The sequence below is a fragment of the Micromys minutus genome (assembly GCF_963924665.1).
Source record: "Micromys minutus genome assembly, chromosome: 6".
Lineage (NCBI taxonomy): Eukaryota > Metazoa > Chordata > Mammalia > Rodentia > Muridae > Micromys > Micromys minutus.
In genome coordinates, this window is record NC_137975.1 from 40,853,029 (window position 1) to 40,866,318 (window position 13,290).

The window sequence follows — 13,290 nt, forward strand, 5'->3', positions numbered from 1 at the left end:
AAAAGTGACTTGAAGTAGTTTCTGTTATTCTCTACCTTTTGTAACTCTAGCCCTTTGTAGCTGGGAGAGGGGCGAGTTCCATCTATCAGACAAGTGAATCAATCGACTCTGAAAGGACCATTGTGTAGCATCCCAACTCTAGAGTGTGATATTTGCCTGTCTTGTTCAAACGCTTTGCTTTCCAGCTCTCTCACTCCATCCTTCACTTGTGTCTCTGAGGCTTAGCGAAGCTTACTCTGTGAGATCTTAGTAACCTGGGTCTATGTGGCTGTCAGCCTGCAGTAATCCAGTCTTAGGCCACCTCCTTGAACCAAAGGAAGAGGTAAAACACAGGCTTGAAGCTACTCAGCCAGGCTTCTCCTTCAGACCACAGATAAGGTTAAGATCTCCCGATTCTCTACCCTAAACTGGGAAGGGTTGGAAAAAATGCCTTAACTCCTTTACTTCCATCTATGCCTTTTCAAGTGTTGCTATTCAAGCAACACTTAGATTATACTTGTAAATTGATGAAATCTAGATCTGGTGACAGATTTTTTTTCCTTCTCTCCAGTCTTAGGTTTTACTGCTGTGAACGGACACCATGACCAGGGCAACTCTTATCAAGGCAAACATTTAATTAGAGTTGGCTTACATTTCAGAGTTCCAGTCCATTTTCATCATGGCAGCATGCAGGCAGACATGGCAGGAAGAGCTGAGAGTTCTACATCTTGATTTGAAGGCCACTGGGAGGAGATTGCCTTCTGCAGGCAGCCAGGAATAAGGTCTCATTCGCTGGGCATAGCTTTAGCATTTGGAGACCTCACAGCCCACCCCCACATTGATGTATTCCTCCAACAAGGCCACACCTCCTAGTAGTGCCATGCTCCACAGACCCAGCATTCAACATAAAAGTCTACTGGGACCAAACCTATTCAAACCACCACACCTCCCCCTTTAATCTTTCCTTCCTAATTGTTATATCACCTACCTTGTGGCAGTTTCTCTTCTAAACCTTATGGGATATCCTTAGTTATTGTGAGCCTGCATTCCTGGGGATTGCCCAAGTTTGGTCTCTGTTCTTGCCTCACTTTCTCACCATGAGCTCAGCAGCTTACTTTGCCACATGCTCTGCGTCATTGGCATCTGGCATCCAGAAAGATGCCTAATGCAAAGGCATCCATGTGTTTGTTAACTGGAACACTCAGAACTCTTAGCTGATAACCCTTTTCCCTTTCAGGTAAATTATCTTAAGTAGTTCAGTATAGTGATAAAAATTAGCACATGGATCACCAGTCTACTTGGGGTACCAGTGTTCTGAGTTTTTTTTAAGGCCTTCCACTTCTTCTACTTAGGACAATGCCTTTCTCCCCCGCCCCCAATGAGAAAATGAAGCAGTTTGTCTTAGAACAATAGAGCCCCATGGAATAGCTTACCTTTCTGAACAAAATTATTCCTTACATTTAAAAAAATTATTCCAGTATCCTCACGAACTATATGCTCCAAATATGCATCAACCTATCTGAGAAAAGTTCCTGTCCATCCGATGAGAAATTGAAACACAAATTTCTCAAGGTAATGACAACATAATAAACTTTGCTTACAAGATCTTGGGTGATTTGGCATCTGACATGTTCCTTCATTGATATAATGAAAAGTTCTTGCTCTAAATAAAGATGTCCCTTGGCACTGGCATGTAGCTCACTGATGGAACACTTCTTGAATGTGGGAAAAAAAGAAACTTTAAAAAAAAAGAATGAAAAGAGCCCAGAACATCTAATTATATCTAGCACATGAATGTGGGCTTATTGAATCCTGCCAACAGAAAAACATGGGCTGTATTTAAGAGGCTTTTCTAGTATAAATTTCTAGTCTACCAACAGAAATGTAAATTATTGGAATGCATTTTTTTATGCTTGGACTTTACACATGGAGTGTAATTATTTCTATTTTTTGAGGAGAAACAATAGGCAATTTTAAGCTGATGTCTTAGAAACCTGTGGAACACTAAGCTGGTAAATAAAGAGAAAAGAATTATACATCATTAGTAGGAATAAACTAGCTCACAAGGACGCATTTGATATATTTAGGGATGTATTTCACTGAGACACAATCCCTCTTCCTGATGACAGCATATCTGTTATCACAGTGCCATGTGATAGGCTCTTGTGTGGAAACTAGATTCTGTTTCTTAGCCCAACAGCTTATCTGTCACACACTAGAAGCCTCTACCACAAACAAGGTCCCGAGCACACACCAGTGTTCATCCAGCCATTGTTCCACTTCTTTCTGAAGAAGTTATTTATTTCTACTTCCTCATGTTCTATTTCACTTTCTCTCCCTGGCAAGCATTTTTAAAGATGTTTGATCAAGGAAAAATCACTCTCCCTCATTGGAATCTGTTGTTGTGCCTTCAAAAGAGGGCTTAGCTCTTTTGTCTCCAGACCACCGGTTGGAGTTTCATGTGCCTCCTTATTCAGATGCACTGTGGTAATAGATGCAAAGAGAGGTCACCTGACGAGGTTGTCAGGTGAGAAAGCCCACTCAGATGCTGTATGAAGTCAGAGATAACATGATGGGTATTTCATCCTGAATTAAATATTGTGAAATAACAGGCCCTGTGAACTTTACCTCCAGTTCCAGGCAAATGGGGTCATTAATATCTCTCATACTTTATACCAGAAGATGTTTCGTGGATCACCAGGCTCAGGGATCTTTTACTACAAGAGCTCCTTACGCTGCAAACAGGGTTCTTCAAAACTTTCACACCCATGAGAGTTGTCGTCCTGCACAAAATCAAATAGCACCATGGGCATCTAATCTTATTTCTAATAATAAGAGATCCTTCCATTTGTATAGACTTCATTTTCCATTACTGACAACATGATTGCAAGGGAACATGCTGGAACAGACAGATTATTGGAGTGAGACAGCTCTGTAAACAGAATTTGCATCCAGGAGCTCTACATTTTCCAATGTTATAGACATGTTCCTGTTTGTCCACATAAAGTTTAGTGCCATTTGGAAAAATGATAAGAATATTCTTGTACTCCTGCACCTTTAAAAAACTCTCATTTCATGGTATTTTCTCATCTCTAGCTTCTAACTTCAACAGAATGGGTTATTGCCCTCAAGAGGTTTCTGTAGCCATGGCTCTGTTTTTCAGACCTTTGCTCTTAGATTGTGAAGACCAGTCACTATTGTTTCAGGCCTTGGAGTCAGTGTTACCATGACAATCACATCTTTTCTGGCATCTACCTTTGCTCAGTTAGTGCTCTCTGCCTTTGAACTTGCTCCCTCACTTTGCCTGGTTAGTTGGCCTCTCTCTAGCACACATTCTCATGCTATTTATCATCACATGAAAGCATATCATTTCTGGCTTTTTACGTTAGACTGTAAGGAGACCATGGACACAACATAGAGGGCATTAACACAGATATCATTGATTGAATGAAGTACATGCTTTCTTAAATACTCCTATGAATTTGATTTTCATACTTGTAAGCTAAACATGTTCTTAGCTTTATTTTACTCGTGAATTCTTTAAAATCCAAAACACTCCACATTTTTTCTGCTAAGTAGGATTTTTTCCCTTTATTGTAAAGAGATTGTTTTCAATACAATGTATCCTAATTTCAGTTTCCTCTTCCTCTGCTCTTCCTAGTTCCTCCCCACCTGCCCTCTCCTTTGGATCAACTTCCCGTCTCTCATTAGAAAAGAGCGGGTTTCTAAAATATAAGAGCAAACATAACAAAATAAAATATAATAAGATAAAACAAAGCCATCATATTAAAGTTGAACAGGACAAACCAACAGAAGGAAAAGAGCCCAAAGAGAGGGCAATAGAATCAGAGACCTAGTTACTCAGACACTCAGGAGTGCCAGAAAAATACTAAACATGTGTGTGTGTGTGTGCAGACCCGTGCAGGGCCTGTACTTGTTGCTTCAGTCTCTATGAGTTCATATGATACTGAGATGATTTAGAGAGACTTAGAGAGGCAGCTAGAATTGAGAGAGAGCTCATATGTACACACACACACACACACACACACACACACACACACACACACACATGGGTGGGGGTTGGGGAGAGGGAGAACTCCTGGTTGCATGGTCAGAAATTAACAAAATAATGTATAAAATCTACGCTGTAATCTAATTAAAATGTCTTTGCTAGAAATGTTACATTCATTGAAGAAAACTATGTTACTTATGGTACTGTCTATTTCTGGTTCCTGGCCAATACATGTGTCCTATTTCCAGTCCTGACCATTAGCTTCTTAAGTATTTGTCTGTACAGTTGTATTACTGCTGTGATGTTAGTGATCACCATCTTTGGCTTTCTTGCTTTAACTTCTCACCAGCCCCTCAGATCCTCAATAAACCATGATTAGTGGACAGAAGAATCCACTTTTCTAATCCCCAGGAAGCTACTCAATTTATCCTGCTGGTTCTACACTTCTGCAATTACACTTGTCCATTCATCTAAAGCTCGGGCAAAGAACAATCTGCACACAATGCCAATGTGAGGTACTCTCATTCAGAACCAAATCTGCCAATGTTATAAATAAACTGGGACCTTACCATCAGAAATGTGTTTCTTAAACCACTTGAAGGAACATTAAAAACAAAATAAAAAATTCACAGTAGACTGGTTCTTTATAAGTAAGACTAAATCATGAGTTACTAGAAGAGAAAAATTTAAAACTTAGATTCATGTTATGTTTAGAAAGTCATGATGTTTGGTGAGACTTTATGGGTATATCTTCTGACATTACCAAAAGACACATGCCTACTGCTTTGTCATTCGTTGGTTCTTATAGTCTTTCTTTCTTTTAGTTTTATTTATTTATTTATTTATAATTTTATCGGATATTCTCTGTATTTACATTTCAAATGTTATGCCTTTCTTCCCTACTCCTCTCCCCATCCTCCCCTCAACTTGTTTCTGTGAAGGTGCTCCCTCTCCCAATCACCATATCTACCTCAGTGCCTTGGCTAGTTGATGGTGTTGTTCTTCCCATGAGGGTGCAAATCTTTCAGCTATTTCAGTCCTTTCTCTAGCTTTTTCATTGGGGTCCCCGTGTTCAGTCTGATGTTTACTGCAAACTTTCTCATCTGTATCCGTATGCATCATGGTAAGGAAGTCATGGTCTCTGGAGTTTGGGGGAACTGATCACATGTAGATTAATTTTGGCATTAGACTCTCTTTTGTGCATGTGTGCTCACACATGTCATCATGTCTGTGTGAAAATCAGAGGACAAAAGGTGCTGGTTCTCACTTTCTGTCTTGCTCCCTGCTAAGAATGCCATGCTAGCTGGACCTGAGCTTTCCATGATTCTCCTGCCCCATGTTCTGGAAAGGGAGTGCTAGGATTACAGCCATTTTTTGTTGCTGCCCTGGGATTTTAAGCACATTCTGGGCTTCAAACTTCACCTCCAGGCTTGAACAGTTTATTCACCGAGCCACCACCCCAGCTGGTTTTCTCCTTTTTATTAAGTCTGGGACTATAGCCCATGGAACTTTGCATTTTACACTATAGTGAGCCTGCCAACTTCAACTAATCTGGTCTAGACCCACCTTTACAGACATGCCTAGAGGTTTGTCTTCTGGGTGATTCCATGCTTTGTCAAGTTGCCAATCAGCATTAACCATCATAACATCTTAGTGATTATCAGTAATACTGCTAATAAAACAATGTACCAGAAAGAGGTGAGAGGTCAAAGCACATGAGTGGACAGGATGGAGCAACAGCAAGTTTCAGGCTCAAACAAACAGAGCAGTTTTCAAGGTCTGCCTACTGTGAAAGCAAAGATCGTTTAACAAAAGAAGTTTAATAAAAGAAGTGTATTGTTTTACCATTTATTGACATCTTTCTTTGTAATTTTATATTTATGATTTTGCTTTTGTTTCTATATAGTAACATGTATGTTTGTATTTATTTGTATTTTGTGTTCACCTTTGTACTTGTGTTCATATTCACATTTATTTAGATTTGGATACTTTATGTTCATGTTCATGTTTATATTTATAGGTATGTTTTTGTACATTTTAGTACAATATTGTGGATCTGAAATTTAACCCACGGTGAAACACAAAATTTCTTGAAAATTCTACAATGGCCAAGTTGCTTCACTTCAAGACTTGCAATACATCAAAGCAGTAAGCTTACCTGACAGGAAGCTTTAAAATAAAAGAGAATACATATGCTTACCTCATCTCATGCTATAGATACTCAAATAAGTCCTAATTAGGTCCTAAAAAATTTTCAGTTAAACCAAGTTAAACAAAATGGCTAAGCTCAGAATCCAGAGAAGCTGGGGGAGGTGCCGCAAGGCTTAGGGAGTGGTGTTTGGAAGACAGTTAAGAGCAAACAAAACAGCAGCTGGAAATATGAAGAAGATTTATGGATGAGTAGAAGATGAATAGCCAATAATTTTCTCTTGGATAAGCTTTTATTGCCTAAGGCTATGTGTATTATAAAATATGATGGGTGAAAAACTAAAAGGAGTCAAATACAAGCTCATGTGGATCATTAATCATTGATAAAGACAAGAGACAAGGTCTAGTTGAAGGCTCAGAGTAATGAGTTCAGAGATTCTTTATTGCAAAAATATCAAGTAAATTGTGACTATGAGGCCAAATGTGATCAGCAGAACACTGGGATTGCTTGAGACATGAGGCACAGAGCTTACAGCACTGCTGTCAGTGAATACAGATATGGACCTCATCAGGAACATTCAAAAGCACATATTATATTCATAATTCAAGTTCAGAATTACTGGAAGCACTCAAGAGGCCCAAGTTTGGGGAGCTCGAAAAGTCTTGGTTTGTGATGCCTAGGCTTTTCTAATTCTATTGCAAGAAGCCTTCTCCTTCACCTGCAAAATCCATGACTAAAACCACTAGTAAAACTAGTAGATGGTCTAGACTCTGTCCCAAATTTTGGCAAATCCAACTATAGACTTTTTTAACTTCCAAGGAATTCATCAAGTGTTTTGTCTTCTCAATCCCATTATCTAAAATATGGTAGTAAACATAAACCCTATGTGTTCTGCTTGACCACATATCTGTGAGGATGAACTCAAATCTTACAGAGAAAGGACCACTGTGTTCTCCGTGTGCATACATAATGGTATGGCTTAATTTAGCCTCAATTTTACAGATGAAGGAGGCTCTGTCTATATTATATAACCAAATAGGGAAATGTATTTAGTTATATGTTATATAAGTAATCTTTGCTTTGCCTGCTGGTGAATGATAATAACCTCAGAGCCTAAGGCAAGAAGATCACAGTTTAAGGTGCATCTGGGTTATAGATGGAAGGACAACACAAACCCCGTTTGTCTCCATTTATGTACCAGGCCTGATTTAGAAAAGAAAGCCATAGGCACCAGCTCCAGGAGGAGACCATAAGTCTGAGAAACCAGACCATGAGATACCAACTCCAGGAACAGAACATAAAATCCAGAAACAAGGCCATAAACCCCCTCCCAAAGAACAGCCTGGGGATTACCACAGCAATGGGGAAATGCCATATATCACAATGGGCCCTCTGTGCTGGGCAGCCCTATTTTATCCTGTGAATAAACATTCATGACAGATGAGTTCAGACCACTGACCACCTGTTTCCTCCCCAGCACCCACCAGTAAAAGTTTAGATTATATAATTTTCCTAGAGAGTTCCCCAATTTCTCTAAAAGAAGGTCTGTGTGCTTTTGTCTGAGCTTACCATTTTGAACAATGGTTAACCTCTGTATGCTGAATGTATCTGCAGAATAGTCTTTGTTTTTGCTTACTATCTGAGTTTGGGGCTTTTATTTAGTGATTTTCAGACCCTTACACAGAGTGAAACCCTGTCATAAAGAAAAATAAATCAATCCCAGATAGTTCTAAATATTACTAAATAAACTCAATTAAGCTCATAATTTGTATAACAAAATCTTTATTTTAGGTTAACATTTGCCTTAGTTATTTTCCCGTGGCAGTGAGAAAATGTCCTGACAAAAGTATCTTGAAAAAAACATTTATTTTAACTTCAAGAGTATGTCCATTGTCACATAGAAAGAGCTTGTGGTCCTGTTGCCCTTACTAGTAAGAAAAATCGAGACTATGCCTTGTGCTCAGCTAATATTCTTCTTTTATTCTCTCTTGAACTCCAGCCTATGGAATGGTTCCATCCACAGCAGGAGGTTTTTTCCACCTCAGTTAAATACTCTGACAATCCCTTTGCTCTGATACTTGTCTCCTTGAAGAAGTGATACAAATCACCTGGTAATTTGGTAAGTTGCCAATCAATGAATATTAATCATCATAACACTGAAGAATAAAACGCTAAAATATATTTTTAAATCAATTAGTTTGTTGTTTAATTGCCCCAAACCCAAATATTTCTCATTGGAAGTGGGCTAAGATCAAATGATCAATATGAATCTTAGTCTCTTTTTGTCACTTAAATGTGTAGAATTTTCAAATAAGTGTTTTATGACTCACACAGAAAACCAACTCAGGCCTAGCATGACACTACTGCTTTGGGGTATTTGGAACGTTGGATTAGGGAAGAAAGTGTTGGTGTTCAGGAGAACATGAACTTTAGAATTTTTCTTTTGTTTCCGTTAACCATTTTGTTCTTTTCAATTTAAGGGAACTGTAACAAGTCTGGTTAGGGAAAAGGCTCAGCAGATAAGGTCACATCAAATGTTAAGAGTGGAGTTTAGACTCCCCAGAACCCATATAAATGCTGGGTGAGCATGGTGGGCCATCTTTAGTTCTGGCATGTGGGGACCAGGACAAGCATGTCTGGACCAGTCAAATAAATGAGACTTGGGTTACAGTGAGACACTTGCCTCAGTAGATAGGAAGAGACAGAAGAAGACATCCAATGTCAGCCTCTGGCCTCCACAAACATGTGCAATGAACATGCACATGCATATATGCAGCCTTAAAAGCAATCATACATACTCACACACATGAAAACACTTGGCCTAGGTGGCTGGCCAGCAGCCAGTCTCACTTTCCTGAGGCCTGCTTGTATGTAAATGTACACAGTGAGTCATCTGTTAGGAGCAGCTGCTAACCCCAAAATGCTTTAATTGTTGGTGCCCATTCCATCACAGGCTTTTGTTTGTTCTTATGTCCAATTAATGACATACAAATTAGCATAATTTATTTATTATGCAGAGTCCTATAAGCATCTAGTACTGTGGGCAGTGAATGTCTCCCACAATAGTACTGTCCTCACGCTACAGGAATGGAGCCTCTAGAGAGGCCTCTCATGTCCTAAGATACATTCAGTGGGATTTAAGTGGATTTCACTATCTACTTCAGGCGTTAAAATTCAAGCATCTTAATTCTAAGCTGTTTCTGGTGCAAAGGGCAAGTTTTAGTTGCTGAATCAGCAAGTCTCATAGCAAGTTTCATCTCTAGGTGTGGAGGTGAAACACTGAGAAACAGTCATTACAATCATTTTACTCACAAAGCAATGTCTTTATTTACTCTCTTTATCCACTGTGATGTGTATATATGTGATGTATGCATGTAAATGCAATGTTTTTCATTTACTATTATTACTCATGTAACATGTGTGCATGTGATATATGTATAGAGTTTAAAGCACAATTTTTGGGAACTGGTTGTCTCTTTCCACAGTGGGTCCCAGAGCTAGAACATGCAGAGATCTCTTTTTAGGCTCTGAGCAGTCTTCCTAACCTATAAAGCCTTCTTGTGAGTCTATCTGAAAGCACAACTGGACTCTCTGGAGTATCTAGGATGATTCCACAAACTATTTTTTCTATTAGTTGCAATGTTTTCTAAGATCATAATAAGCACATATAAATCTAGTCCACTTCAAGCAATGAAAAGTAATATTCAGAGCTTGAGTTTTCTTTTTATTAATTAATTATCATCAAAGTGATGCTCCCCTTCCTGGTCTCTCCTTCACAGAACCCCTTCCCCATACCCTTCCCTTCTCTGAGAGGATGGAACTCTCCTAGGTGTAGCCCCACCCTGGCACATCAAGTTTCTGCCAGATTAGGCACATTGTTTCCCACAGCGGCCTGGCAAGGCAGCTATGAAAAGACTAGGCTGCCGGTCTGCTACTTGTGTGCTAAGGGCCTTGTTTCTGTCCATGTATATTCTTTGGGTGGTGTCTCAGACTCTGGGAGCTACCAGAGGTCTATATTTTCTGACTCTATTGGTCTTCCTGAGGGGTTGCTATCTACTTCTGTGTCTTTAATCCTCCCCGCAACTCTTTCATAAGTGTCCATGAACTCTGTATAATAGGATACCAGCTGTGGGTATCTGCATCCGCCTCAGTCTAATGCTGGGCAGAGTCTCTCAGAAGACAGTTATGTTAGGCTCCTGTCTGCAAGCACAACTGAGAATCGTTAATATTATCAAAGACTGATGATTGTTCATGGGAATAACTGGGCTGATTATTGGTTGGCCTTTCCTTCAGTCTCTGCTCTAACCCTACATTTTTTTTTTTTTTTTGGATGGGTTAAGTTTGAGGTCCATATCTGAGCGTCCTGCCTAGTTATAGGAGGTGGGATCAATTGATTCCTTAGCTCCACTGTTGGACATCATGGCTACAGTCACCCGCATTGACTCCTGGGAGCCTCCCATCCCAGGTCTCCAGGACTTCCTAGTGATTACCCCTTCCCTCCAACCCTTACTCCCCACAGTTGCAGATTTTCATTCATTCTCCTGGCCCTCTGGGCCTCTCTCCAGTCTCTCTTTACACCAGATCTTACTACCCCATTTTCTTCCCCTCCCACTCTTTCACCCATTTTCTACCTCTCTGTCCCTCTGTTCCTTTCCTCCCTCTCTTCCTCCCTATTCCTCCCTCTCTCTGCCTCCTATGACTATTTTGTTTCTTCTTCTAAAGTCTTTCTTTTTTTAACTTCTTTGGGTTGGTGGAATATATCATTGGTATTCTGTATTTTATGGCTAATATCCCCTTAGCAGTTCATATTATGCATGTCCTTTTGACTCTGGATTACCTCATTTGGGATATATTCTAGTACCATCCATTTGCCTGCAAAATTTGTGGTATCCTTATTAGCTAAACAGTATTCTATTGTGCAAATTAACCACATTTTATGTATCCATTCTTTGGTTGAGAGACACCTGTGTTGTTTCCAGTTTTGGATTATTATGAATATAGATGCTATGAACATAGTAGAACACATGTCCTTAGGCATGGTGGAGCATCTTTTGAGTATATTTCCAGGAGTAGTATAGTTACATATTCAGGTCAACTATTTCCAATTTTCTGGGAAACCACTAGATTGATTTCCAGAGTGGTTGTGCAAGTTTGCAATCCCACCAACAATAAAGGAATGTTTTTCTTTCTCCACATCCCTGCCAGCATGTGCTGTGACTTGAGCCTTTTAACTTAGCCATTCTGATTCGAGTAAGGGAATCCCGGGATCATTTTGATTTTGGTTTCATTAGTGACTAAGGATGTTGAGCATTTCTTTAAGTGCTATTTGGCCATTCGAGATTCTTCTCTTGAAAATTCTGGTTAGTTTTATACCCCATTTTTCAATTGGGTTATTATGTGTGTTAGAGTTTAACTTCTTTATATATTTTGGATATTAGCCCACTGTCAGATGTTGGGTTAGTAAAGATCTTTTCCCAATCTTTAGGTTGACATTTTGTCCTGTTCACAGTGTCCTTTGCCTTACGGAAGCTTCTCAGTTTCATGAGGTTTCATTTATTAATTTTTGATATTAGTGCCTGTGTTATTGATGTTCTGTTCAGGAAACTATCTCCTGTACCAATGCATTCAAGGTTATTCTCCATTTTCTCTTCTATTAGGTTTGGTTTATCTGATTTTATGTTAAGGTTCTTGATCTACTTAGACTTGTGTTTTGTGCAGGGTAATAAATATGGATGTATTTACATTCTTCAATATGCAGACATCCTGTTAGACCAGTACCATCTGTTGAAGATGTTCTCCCTTTATGGTTTTGTTTTCTTTGTCATTTCAAGAGTTCATAGATGTGTGGGTTTATTTTTGGTCTTTATCTTTATTCAATTGATCAACTTGTTGTTATTTTTACTACTACCATGCACATTTTATCAATATTTATCTGTAGTACAGCTTGAGATCAGGGATGGTGATTTTTTTTGTATTGTTCTCTTTGTTTATAATTGATTTCTGCCTTTTACTCTACTTGGGTGTGTTTGCTTCTTTTTGTTCTAGAGCTTTTAGGTGTGCTGGTAAGTTGTCAGTGTGAGCTCTTTCTCCACGTAGTGCTATGAATTTTCCTTTTAACCCTGACTTCATTGTGTTGAATAAGTTTGGGTATGTTATGCCTTCTTCTTCATTGAATTATAGAAAGTCTTTAATTTCCTTTTTTATTTCTTCCCTGACCAAGGTATTATTAGTAGAGTTGATCAGTTTCCATGAGTATGTAGACTTTCTGTTGTTTCTTTTGTTCTTTAAGTCTGGCCTTAATCAATGCTGATCTGACAGAATGCACAAGGAATTTTCAGTCTTCTTGTACCTTATGAGTCTTGCTTTGTGGTCAATAATATGGTCAGTTTTGAAGAAGGTTCCATGAGGTGCTGAGAGGAAGGTTTATTCTTTTGTTTTGGGGTGAAATGTTCTGTAGATATCTGTTAAGTCCATGTGGTTGAGAACATCTGTTAGTTTTATTGTTTCTCTGATTATTTTTCTGTTTTGATGACCTGTCCATTGGTGAGAGTGGAGTGTTGATGTTCTCTACCATTATTGTGTGGGGGTTAAATGTTTGATTTGAGCTTTAGTGACAAAAGGACTTTACATTCCATTATAGAGAAGTCTCAAAACAGGAACTTTTAGAATTCTTCAGAAGTGTTTTATTTTTACAGAAGCTTTTGAAGAAGAATTAAAGAAGAAAAGGACAAATCAGTCTAATAGTAGATTTCTTGTTCTTCTGAGTTTTACTATCTTTCCACTCCCTCTTCTCTGATGTTCCCTGACCTTCAGTGCAGGAGTTTTGGTGTAGAGGTCTCCATTGTGGCTGGATACCCTACGGTTAGTTGTTCTTAGCATGCTGACCCACGTGGTATTTTTATGTAAGTCTTTGTCTGCTTCAAAGAGAAGCTTCTTTGATGATGGGAGAGAGCTACACTTACCTGAGAAAATATGGATAGCTATTTAGAATGCTGTTAGGAATTATGTTTGTTTAGTGAAATGACTATAGTAGAGTTTCCTATAACCAAGATCCATAACCTCACTTGCCCTAGATGGTTAGCTGGATCTTCAGTGCTAGGCATGAATTCCTTCCTCTTTTTTTTTTTTTTTTTTTTGTAAGAGAACATTT